Below are 12,735 nucleotides of genomic sequence, written 5' to 3'. Positions count from 1 at the left end.
GTAATGACAATGCAGAGATAGTGCCAGGAGAACTAACATTACATTTTCAGGTTAAAGAATGTTTCAATCCCAACTTTATGAAAATTGAAGCTTTTGTTATACTCTATGTTATTTTATTTTATTAATTTCTTCCCTATTAATGGCATTGCAAAGCAATTATGGAAATGACAGATATAATTTCCAGGCAACAGATCCTGGTAAATACTTGGAATTTTTGTGGTTAACACTGAGATAGAATATAAATCTTTCTTTTTTCTTTGTTAAAGTATGAATCTGTTATTATAATTATTGAATATTTTCTATAATAGAATTTGAGATCTAGGGTCAGAGTTCTGGGATCTACACTGCACTGCCTCACATACTTTTTAAATTTTTATTTAAATTCAATTTAGTTAAACAGTGTACTATTAGTTTCAGGGCTAGAGTTCAGTGATTCATCAGTTGAATATAACACCCAGTGCTCATTATATCAAATGCCCTCCTTAATGCCCATCACCCAGTTACCCCATCCCCTCACCCACAACCCCTTCAGCAACCCTCAGTTTGTTTGCTATAGTTAAGAGTCTCTTATGGTTTGCCTCCCTCTCTGTTTTTACCTTATTTTCCCAAACTTCTTTTTTATGTTGTTTTTTGTCAGAGAGAGAGAAAGAGAGAGCACAAGCAGGGGGAGTGGCAGGCAGAGGGAGAACCAGGCTCCCCGCTGATCCAGAAGCCTGATGCGGGGCTCGATCCCAGGACCCTGGGATCATGACCTGAGCCGAAGGCAGACGCTTAACTACTGAGCCACCCAGGTGTCCCTCCCAAACTTCTTAATAAGAATTCCTCAAGTGAAATATTTAAACTCTGGCTGTTGGAAATTAGTTTTCTTACTTTAAAATTTAAATAATGTAACATTGCCTTGAGAAAATATCCAAACCTAGTATCCTAACATTCAAAACCCATTTCTATCCACTTGCTTTCTCCATACTGACCACATTTCTCTTGGTGTCACCTCACTCCCAGAGTCCTACTGAGCCAAGAACAGCCAGTTGTACATATTCTCCCACATCCATGGCCCTAGAGCTCAGCTTCCAGGAGGACTGTCTCACTCCCTGCCTTCTTGCCTGCTAGCCATTGTCTTTTTTTATTGACCAATTGACTTCTTAATTTCTTTTGTCTTTCAAAACACTCTTCTCAGAAATAATGTAAACCCTCCCTGTAACCCTGTAAACCCTCTCTCCTTTGAGCTTTATACCTAAGTGGACGCACTTAGATGCCCACCTAGCAACTCATTCTCTGCTTTTGCCTTCCTAACAACACTCATTTTGTCCTCTTCAAATTCTGGTTTCTCTGATTGCCATTCCTTTTTATTTTAGGATGAGGATGTTTGAGTCAGAGTAGGAGGAAGAGATCTCCTGGCTGGGAAAGTGATATTCTATATTTGTTTATGGGAGATCGTGAGGTGCGGTGGTCTGGATTACTGGAGAGACCTAGGTTCGAATCTCAACTCTACTATTTACTGGCTGTGTAGTCTCTAACAAGTTTACTTTCCTGAGTTCTAGTTTTCTAGTATTACAATGAAGATTGTACAGTCACTTTTTAAAGATTACTATAAGGAGTAATTTTTACTAAAGGTCTAGAATTGTTCTTGGCACCTAAAAAGAGAGAGGTCTTACGCATGGAGGTATGGATAATCACTCTCCTGTGTAGAATACTCTAAGTATTTTCAATAAAACCCCTGAATCTTGTAGATCTTTTAGCTGTAATTAATTTTGCTCAACAATCTTTACATTGCTGTTTAGTCCTTTTTGTATCTGATATATAGACAGATATAAAATTATACCATATCTATCATACATGTATATATAATTATACATAAATAGATATATAAATATGTATATCCTATATACGGATATATATGGTCATCTCTTTCTTCCCCCTTCTCTCTCTATAAATATGTATATATTTAAAATATATATTTAAAAATATTTAATATATTTAAAACATACATATGCATGTATATGTGTATGTATATGTGTGTGTCAGATATATATATATATAAATATATATGACCAGAAAAATGGAGATGGTACAGAGAAGTGCACTGTAGTATATGAAGCTCCAGCTCTAGGATGGATGTGGATGGGGCTGAAATTCCAATTATCTATGGTATCTGTTAGTAGGATAGCCTCAAGCAAGTAACTTAAGACTTCTGAACCTTGTTTTCTCTTTTGAAAGGTTAAGATAGAATGTACCAGCCTGAGTTATTTCTAGGATTTAAGGGGACAATCTACGTGCCACGTGCCTGCAGGTATGTGCGGGTGTGTGCGGTATGTATTTCCCCCAGGAACAACAGTTCAGTATTCACTACTTCAGTGTTTGTGATGGCTTCATATAACTACCACAAATAATAAGAATTGCCTATTTATATCTGTACATTAACTGCCCTGAGGATATTATTTACATTTGTATATACCACAGTACTCTGACAATGCCTACTGTGTATCAAGGATTCAGTTCATTCTTGTGGAAGAAAGCAAAGGAAAAATAGAGGAGTGGAGAGAAGAGAGAAGGACAGCAGGGCCGGAAGGGAAGACGGCTGCATGAAATATGGCTCTGAAGCTCATCACAAGGTTGACATGTGGCTAATGACTCTTTTCCCATCAAATTTGACTGCTAGCTTTTCATGGAAATGTTCCTTTCTAATACCTTTCATGCTTGCCATCCGACTCACTGTCCCTTCTCCTGAATGCCAAATAGACCTCCACGTGCTTTCATTTTTCTTCTTAAAATATTTGCCACCATTTATAGTATCACCTTCTTTGTCTCGGTCACCTGTTTTTCCAGTTATGACAAGCTTTTGCTAAATCTGTAAATGAGCTCAGAGGATTCCTTCCTTCAGGATAATTCTTCATCATCCTCCCTCTCCTTGCACTTCATGCTAGAATTGCTTGTGCCCTCTCTACACATTATTTTTCTTTTCAAGCAAGCTGAGCAAGAGACCAAAGGAGCTATTTAACACGAGGAAGTAAAGCCATTTTGTGATCTATTGGAAATCTTTGACTAAAAGTGATAGTAATAATAATTCCATGAGCAAAATGACAGCTACATGCTAGGTATCATATTGGACCTTTTACATACTGTTATGGGGTAAATTGTGTATCCATAAAATTCATATGTTGAAGTCCTAACCTCTAGTACTTTAAAATGTGACAGTATTTGGAGATAGAGTCTTTACAGAGGTAATTAAGGTAAAATGAAGTTGTAAGGGTAGGCTCTAACCTAGTATGACTCATGTCTTTGTACGAAGAGGAGATAAGGACACAGACATGCACAGAGAAAAGACCATGGGAAGACAGATGGAGAGAATGGCCATTTAAAAGCCAAGGAGAGGTATTTTAGAAGAAATCAACTCAGTTGACACCTTGATCTTAGAATTCCAATCTCCAGAACTATATGGAAATAAATTTCTGTTGTTTCAGCCCCCAGGCTGTGGTACTTTGTTATAGCAGCCCTAGAAAACTAGTACATACACTTCATTCTGTTTCCCACAGCATCCTGTAGAGAACAAATAAGTATCACCCTCCCCTTTTTATAGAAGGTGAAAGTAACGCTCAAAAATGACATCTGAAGGATGCCATTCGAGGCAGAAAATTAACCCACTTATGAATGTGATTAAATAGCAACTAGAGGAAACAAGAATCTGAAACAATAGGTTTGTAGTCCGATCCTCATATATTAAATATGCATTCTAGTTCCCTGTGTTATTTACTAAACTGATTCTAATTGTCTATTTTGTGCCAGGCTTTGTGATCTGTGCTGAGGATCCAGAGAGAACTAAAACACAGTTCTTGGCCTGCAGAAGCTCTTGGCCTTTTAGAGAAGATGCACACAAAATACATTCATTCATTCAATATACTGTATTGGATATATTCACTACATCTAATTGTCACAAGTCTAGACACAGACATGAGTAACTCAGCTGAGGAGAAATAAAAGCCTTACAAGTGGACATGCGGGCCTGCAGCCCTACAGTTGCAGTCGTGCTCCCCAAGTTCTCATGGCCCTGCCAGCCCCTCCCAGATGGCTTCCCAGAATTTCGACCCAGCCTCCACCAGCATTGCCACCACCCACAAAGGAGACAGAGCACTGCCCACTCCAAGGGCACAAGGCTACAGCCAGAGCTGAGGATGTCTGGTGACCAAGGAATTTCCATCTCCCCTGAATCAGGCAACATTTTCAAATGGGTGGGGGCCATCCACAGAGCAGATGGCACCGTATACGGAGATCTGAGGCATAAGCTCTCCCCGGAGTTCCCCAGTGGCTACCCTTAAAACACATCCACAGTGCAATTCCTCACACCCCGCTACCACCTCAACATGCCCACCCAGAGTGACATCTGTCTGGAGGACATCCTGGAGGACAAGTGGTCCACTCTGTAGAAATATCAGGACCATCCTGCTATCCATCCAGAGCCTGCTAGGAGAACCCAACATTCATAACCTTTTGAACACACATGCTGCTGAGCTCTGGGGAAAAAACAAACAAACAAACAAACAAACAAAAAATACAACCTTTAAAAAGTATCTGCAAGAAACCTACTCAAAGCAGGTCTCTAGCCAAGAATGCTGACTTGTCCAGCCTCTCTCCTTGTGTTGTCTTTTTAGCTTTTCCTCAGATGATCTGTCCTTTCCTTTGTTTCTATATAGGACTGTATCTTAAGCTGTGCTGTCATTTTTGTTTTCTGTTTTTTTTTTTAAATCAACTGTCCAGTTGAACCCTTGTGATAAATAATATTAAATACATTCTGGGCTTTAAAAAAATAAAAGGGCTTACAGATAAAATAATGACTTATCTGAGCCTTGAAGCATGAGGTGGTATGACAGAACAATGGCTGATGGCTTCTCAAATGGAGAAAAGGACCTATGTTAGTGTTTCGTCACTAGCTGGGCAAATACACATATAACCAGAGAAGTGTGAACTAAGGCACACCTGAGCCATTTCAGGTTTTCATCCAGACTAGCCTTGTTCTGACATGTTGCTTCCCTGAACACAGCATAGCTACTGTTTCCAGCAGAGTTACCTGCAAAGAGTAAAAACCCCGGCAATCCTGATGACAGACTGACTAACTGAACAACTGGCTTATACTCACCCATTTATTTTTAATCTGACCTGATAATACTACCAAGCTCTTCCCTTGGGAATGTATATGAAGATAAATGAGGTAATTAATGCCATAGGGTTCTGAACTCCTTAGAAGAAAAACGTTACAATAAATTTACAGTTATATTATATATTCTTTAATAAATATTTGATTGGATGTGCATAGAATATCTATGATCCCTTAAGAGATTTAGAGGAAGATAGTCAAGAAAAGACCTCTAAGTCTTAAACTGCCAAAATCCCAGAAGATGATTTAAGAAATGCAATAAGTAAGTAGGTTGACCTATTTCTCATTTTAAGGGCAGAAATAAAATTACCATTCCTATGCAGGAAAAGGCTTCCTTTCATGGTAAGTGTGAGCAATATTAACACCAAGCTTTCTCTTCCTATAGAAACATTTCTAAGTTGAGTTTAGTATGAAAGAAGCTCCAACAAATACAAAAATAAAACCATGGAAAGTAATTATAGTAACAGGACCTTGACTAACAAATCTAGTCGCCTTCATGCTGTCCCTCAGTCAGGGTATACTGTGAAAAAAGCAAGAGCATTGAAGTCATAATGACTGGTGTTCCATTCCTTTCTCTTCCAATTATAGGCCTTCTGACCTTGGACAAGTAAGTTACACTCTTTGTGCTTTGGTGTGCCCATCCATAAAATAAAGACATTAATAGCCAATGTACAGATTTGTTGCGGGCACCCAACAAAATAATATTTTTTCAAACACCTAGAACTCCAGCCAAGGTATAGCTGATGGTTCCCAAATGTTATATGTTGTGTTTTCCACCAAATGGGTGGTTTCTAACAGCCATGGCATTAGACTAAACCTAAGGACTTTAATGATGACATATTAAATAGTAATTATGTTATTATCTTATTTTTTTTCTTTTTTATCTTATTTAATCCTCAATAACCTCCTATAGCATAGATACTAGTACTATTACTATTTTATAGATGAGAAAACTGGGCTTTAGAGAGGTTAACTGACTCACCAGATTTAGAATGTTTATAAATGGCAGATGTGGGACTTCACACCAACATCCATATAGAAGACCGTGCTTTAAAGTCACCGAGAAAAAAAAAAGTCACCACCAGAAGCAACTGTGTGTGTGTGTGTGTGTGTGTGTGTGTATGTGTGTAACTCAACCCAAGCAAACATTTAGTCTAATTCCTGTTGAATGATAATGATATTTATTATATCTCACATTTCTATGACATTTATATTTTATAAGTTGTTTTGCTTTCTGGCTTTCTGTTTGTTTGGGGGATTTTCTTTTGCATAAGACAAACTAAGAAGTAGGGGTGAAGAAATCACTTTCCTCATCTTTTATGGGATAAAAGTGATTCTCAGAGAATAAGTAACTCTACCTTATTTTTATATACACACTATACCAAACAATGTAGTTCTGTTTTTAATTAACATCTTTTAATTTTTTAACATCTTTTAACTGCCAGATCTCTATGATGAATTAGCAATTGTTGGGAAAGTATTCCATAACCTCACATATTAGTGTTATATGTGGGGGTAATGCTGCTAGGCTGTGGGGCAAAAGTCCTGGCCAGAAGCTTCATCTGAGCTGCTGACTAACCTAGTGAATTTAGGCAAATCACTTATTTATGCTCAGTGTCACCTTCTCAGGTAAAAATGGGTATAAAACCTTCATCTCTGTATCTTACTTGACCAGAGTGGAAGTAGCAGCCCCATCACCAGCAGCTATGCCCCTCGCCCCTTGGCTCAGGTCTACCTCAGACTTCTCAACTAACTTGGTTCTCTCTTTATCCCAGTGCTTTATGTTTACAGTTTCTTGTTCTCTCTATCCTTTAGGATTGGTTACCTATTTAGACTATATCCATAGTTTGGTTTTAATTTTTCTCCAGTTTCTGTGTACCAACTATTCCTAAATGCATGTACTGCAGCCTGTGGGTACTTCTCAGTCCATACTAAGTTCAGCCTGAGGAAAATGTAGTACAGCAAAGTCAGAAGTATGGACTGCTTCTTGACTGGGAGAATGACCTGTACAGAATATAAAAGAGACAAAGGGAAGTGAAAGATAGAAAAAGAGCAAAGCTCAGAAGTTAATGGGAGAAAACTATGAGGAAAATATGGGTATAGGATGACCCTGTTCTCCCCTGGGGAGACTGTAAGAGCAGAATGTTCAGGAGACAGATGTGCTTGCAAAATTTTACGTGACCCAAACATTTCCAAACACGCTGAAGATCACTAACAGACTTTGTGGGAGTTCCTGAAATACAGGCATAGCATGTTTTATTCTCAATTGTGTCTGTGGTAACTGGAGCAATACACTGATGGTGGGGTGTGGAAGATATTAGTTGAAAGGGAAACCTGCCCTTCCTCCCAAAAAATGTTTCTCAGTTCTGTAAAATGTAATTAATTATTACCAATACCTAAATATTAATGCCCTAAACATTTCTGTCCTTTTTACTTGTGAGGGAAAAATAGAGGCAGATTCCAATAATTTAGATTCAGATAACCCATTACTGAAAAGAAAAGAGTAGAAACATGAAGTCTGAGTTAAAAACAAAAAGAAATGAATCTAGGTTTTGGTTCAAAGTTTGATGAGAATAAGCACAGGAATAGTTTGATGTATCTGTGAAACATCACCTCTTTTATTCAGTATGATTTCATGGCAGTCAACACAACATGTTTTATAAATTCTAAGATGGACATTTTTATTTTTTAACACTTCTGAAATTGGGTTGCATCTTAAAATTGATGGCATGAATTGGCTTAATTGGCAGCATTTTTAATGACACATAAAGTAGCACTGAATCTTAAAACCAGTAATATCCTAGAGTCAATGAATCATGTTAATAAACGAATGGTGAATGAGCATTTGAATGACACAGAAAAAAAAATCCTTATAATTCATTACAAAATTTCAGCCAATAATTCTCAGACTTAGAAGTACATCAGAATCATCGGGGGTGGGGGGATGGGGGGTTATTATAATACAGACTGCTACCTCCCCTCCTCTGCCAGAGCTTCAGATTCAGTATCTCTGTATTTGATGCCACTGGTCTGAAAACCACTGCTCTAGGTCATTTAAGGAAAAAAATGTGGTTTTTTTTAAGATTTTATTTATTTATTTGACAGAGAGAGAGTGAGAGAGCACAAGCAGGGGGAGAGGCAGAGGCAGAGGGAGAAGCAGGCTGCCCACTGAGCAGGGAGCCTAATGTGGGGCTGGAGCCTGATGCGGGACTCGATCCCAAGACCCTGGGATCATGACCAGAGCCAAAGGCAGATGCTTAACCAACAGAGCCACCCAGGTGCCCCTTGTTTTATTTTTTCATCTCAGTTTTTACTGCTACTAATTTTAAAAGTTCCAGTTAGACTTTTATGGCATCACACCTAGAAAATTATCACTGCTTTCTAAATTCTCTCCTTACTGCCATGCTTTCCTCAATCAGAACAAACTTTTTCAGAAATAACAGAATTATCATGTTTTCCCTCCTCAACACACACACACACACACACACACAATATGCTTAGTTTATAATTGAAGGTTATTCATAGACCTTAACCTTCCAGATCTAATCTACTTCCCTAAATGCTTTGACCATATATTCAGCCCAAGAAAATTTTATCAACTGGTTCCCCAGTAAGTCAACTTTCCAACCAGATGCCTTTGCACTTACTTGTTGCTCACCTAAAAGGTGAAGGCTTACTTTAGTCCAGCACAGACAACTTATCAGACTCAGCTCTAACACCATCTCCTGTTTCCAGTTTTTTCTTGACTACCCCAAAAGAGATATGATTTGTGTTGAGGCTCATTAACATTATCATATAGTGTATATTACATAATCGTTATGTGGGTGTGCTTAGTTCTTACCTCATCTAGAGTATGATCATCTTACACTGAAATCATATCTTATTTTATAGCATTTTTCCTTGAATGATTAACAGAATTCTTATCACATAGTTAGGACTCAATGAAAAATGTTAAATGGAAGTATATTTGGAATTAAGCTATATTTTCAAGTAAATTAGTGTTTTTGGACTAATATACAAGTGGTCAATGTATATATGTGGTTCTATTTGACTAAACGAAAGGCTACTAAATATTATGTGGAATTTATTATCTAAGGCATCAAAAAGAACAGAGACAGAAAATATACAGGATCAGTTTGCCAGTACATATATTTATTGAACACCTATAACTTGTTACATACATCTAAGAAACTCAGAGTAAAAGGCTAATTATACTCTACCAAGGTGCAATATTTTGCAGAAGCCTGTGAAAATATTCTATTGAGTTAGAGCTTCAGTACTGCTCCTGATAATATTCTGCTGAGGTTTAAACAAAGAGCTATACAAAAAGAATTAAATCACACTCACTGGGGCCAGAGGAAAGATGGTCCCCTCCAGACATGAAAGGAGGCAAGTGCATTTCAGAAATAAATGACTTTACATAGACGCACAGGCCTCTTGAGGGTGGAGTAGGCACTCCAGCTGGAAAGCTCTCAGACTAAATCAGACAGCAAAAGGTCATGACTGACAAAAAGCAAATCTCTTCTAACTTCATTTTTTTTTTTTTTACATTTGTCAAACTTAATAAGAAACTACTTGAAGCCTCTTCGTGACTAACTCAGTTTCAAGTGTAAATTGAAGACAGGCCAAGACAGTGTTATGGTACAGAAATTTTGGTAAACACATACTTGGCTTTCATATCAGCACTCTTAATTAAGTAATTTTAAAGCATTTTATTTGAAAACTGCACAGGAAAAAAGGAAACATCCTAAGGCACATTATCTGCTTGTTCTAATACCTATTAAGATTCCTACATGAACTTTATATGGCAGAAGCTCTCAAGTAGCAAGAAGAAAGGGGAAATTTCATGGATATGGAAAATTCTAGACATACAGTTTTTAAATTTATATTGACCTAATTAACCTTTTAGAAATCATTACTTGTCTAATCCATATCAGATGAAATCTTATTTACTAATAAAGAACTGAGATACAGACAAGTCACACAGCCAACAAGTGGAAGTACTCAAACCCATTTCTTCTAGCTGCCAGTTCTCTTTATATGCCTGGCACCCCATCCTTCTAAATGCTAAGCATCATTTTTCTGGATGTCTCCAACATTGCATTACTTATTTTTAAATCTGTGTTTCTTTGATTAGGAACAATAAATGTTTTCTTTTTTTAATTTTTTTTTAAGATTTTATTTATTTGTTTGACAGACAGAGAGGGAGACACAGTGAGAGGGAACACAAGCAGGGGGAGTGGGAGAGGGAGAAGCAGGCTTCCCGCAGAGCAGGGAGCCCGATGCAGGGGCTCGATCCCAGGACCTCCGGATCATGACCTGAGCCGAAGGCAGACGCTTAACGACTGAGCCACCCAGGCACCCCACAATAAATGTTTTATTTGAAGAACTGTATTTTTGTCAGGTTTCCAAAAGACATCCTTCTGAGAATGTTTGTATGTTATATTTGGAGGTGATTGTAGTCCTGCATTCAGTTATTTTAAATTATTGTTGCAAAGTCTACTCTACCCTTAGTAAATAAATCTCTGCTAAAAATAATCTTAAAGTCAAAGAAATCTGAATATGAAAGGCTATTGTTAAAGATTCCAAATGGGAAACATAGAAGTCAGAAAAAAATAATTTTGTTAAAGATTTTATTTATTTATTTGACAGAGAGAGAGCACAAGCAGGGGGAGCAGCAGAGGGAGAGGGAGAAGCAGACTCCCCGCCGAGCAGGGAGCCCGACGTAGGACTTGATCCCAGAACCCTGGGATCATGACCTGAGCTGAAGGCAGATGCTTAACAACTGAGCCACCCAGGAGCCCTGAAAAATTAAATTTTTATCTATCCCTTCATCTTAGCTCTCTATTCAAAATTAAATGCAGCTATAAATTGTTCCAGGTAAAGTGAATGTTTTACTCTTATTCTCTTCTAAAGGACAAAATTAAAAGTATGAAATAAAATTAATTCAGCTGAAAAGTCATCACTTCTATTTGGCTTTCTCACTTAAAAATGATAGATTTTTCAGTGGTAAAGTGAACTGCTCTATATAATCTTTTGATGAAAAGCAGTATCATCTCAATTTTAGGCATGGTTTCTGGAACCATTTAGATTTTCATGAAATTTTTTCCCATATTACAATATATAAAAATTTGAACTTGAAACCCCTAAATTTTCTCATTTAGGTCAAGAATAAAATGCAATTGGGGTGCCTGGGTGGCTCAGATGGTTAAACGTCTGCCTTCGGCTCAGGTCATGATCCCAGGGCCCTGGGATTGAGGCCCGCATGAGGCACCCTGCTCTGCAGGGAAGGCTGCTTCTCCCTCTCCCGCTCCCCCTGCTTGTGTTCCCTTTCTCACTGTGTCTCTCTCTGTCAAATAAATAAATAAAATTAAAAAAAAAAGAATACAAGTTCTAGTCTCTGATTACTGGGATTTGAATTCAATTCTATCACTTCCTGGAAGTGTGACCTTTGCTGGAAGGGACTCAATTTCTCCATGCCTCATGTTCTCAACCTATAAAATGAAGAGAGTTATAATAGTACCTATCAACATAGGGTTCAAAAAGGTAATCAATCGTTTCTGAGCACAATTTTCAAAATAATTTTGTAATATAAATAAAATCTGCCTGTTACCCAATCACTCAGATAAGTCCTTAATAAATGGTTCCTATTTTTGGTGGAAATGTCTAAGATAATAATAATAATAATTCAGAACTCCACCCCTTTGTAACAATGAAGACATTTCTTCATTCACTTAGCAAATGTGAATAAATAAAATAAATTTTGGACTAAGTGGTGAAAATATCATATTCAACAAAATGTAGTTCCTGACCTCCAGGAGTTTATAAATCTTAGAGAATGACAGACTAGAGGCAATAATTCAGTTTGTGAACTTTTATTTCTCCATTTATAAAATAAAGGATTGATCTATATTATCTTAGTTCTCTTTATCTTCTAAAGGGCTAAATTTTATAAATTATTTGTAAAGAACAGCTTGTTGTAACACTGTCTATCATGAATCTTTGACCTCTGAGAATAAACGTAAGCATGAGTGTGAAAGTGTTTTCAAAGATATTCCTTTGGATAAGAAGTAGGAGACTACCATCACTAAAAAAAATTTATCTTTCTTTGATGATTTTTTATTTTTTCAATGTAAATGATAAATATTTAATATGTAAACATTAAACAACACACTACTGCACCAGCAATTGACCAAATAAGAAATCAAATGAATATCAAAAGATGTCTCAAAACAAAAGGAAAAGAAAACACAATATTCCAAATCCTATGGGATGCATCAAAAGCAAAGTTAGAGTGAAATTTATTCTATAAATGCTTGTATTAAGAAAAAAAGTTCAAATAAACAAAATTATACTACCCGGAACTAGAAAAAGAAAAAACTTAGCTGAAATTTAGCAGAGGAAGGAAGGAAATAACAAAGAAAAACCAGAAATAAATAAAATAGACACCAGAATAAATAACATATTATTGAAAGTAATCACGAGTTTTTCCAAAAAAAAGACAAAATTGGCAATGCTTTAACTATGTAAAAAAAAAACAAAAACAAAAACAGACTCAAAAACGAAAGAAATGGAAAACAGTATAA

The 12,735-nt window shown here is 37.0% G+C and overlaps 1 pseudogene; it reads left to right on the top strand.

The window, feature by feature from the left end:
• Positions 1–4,062: 4,062 nt before the first annotated feature.
• LOC113913690 lies at positions 4,063–4,611 on the top strand (annotated as a pseudogene).
• Positions 4,612–12,735: the final 8,124 nt, after the last annotated feature.

This window comes from Zalophus californianus, chromosome 11 (assembly GCF_009762305.2).
Source record: "Zalophus californianus isolate mZalCal1 chromosome 11, mZalCal1.pri.v2, whole genome shotgun sequence".
Lineage (NCBI taxonomy): Eukaryota > Metazoa > Chordata > Mammalia > Carnivora > Otariidae > Zalophus > Zalophus californianus.
Note: the sequence above shows the minus strand (reverse complement) of the source record. Positions and strands in the feature narration are given on the sequence as shown.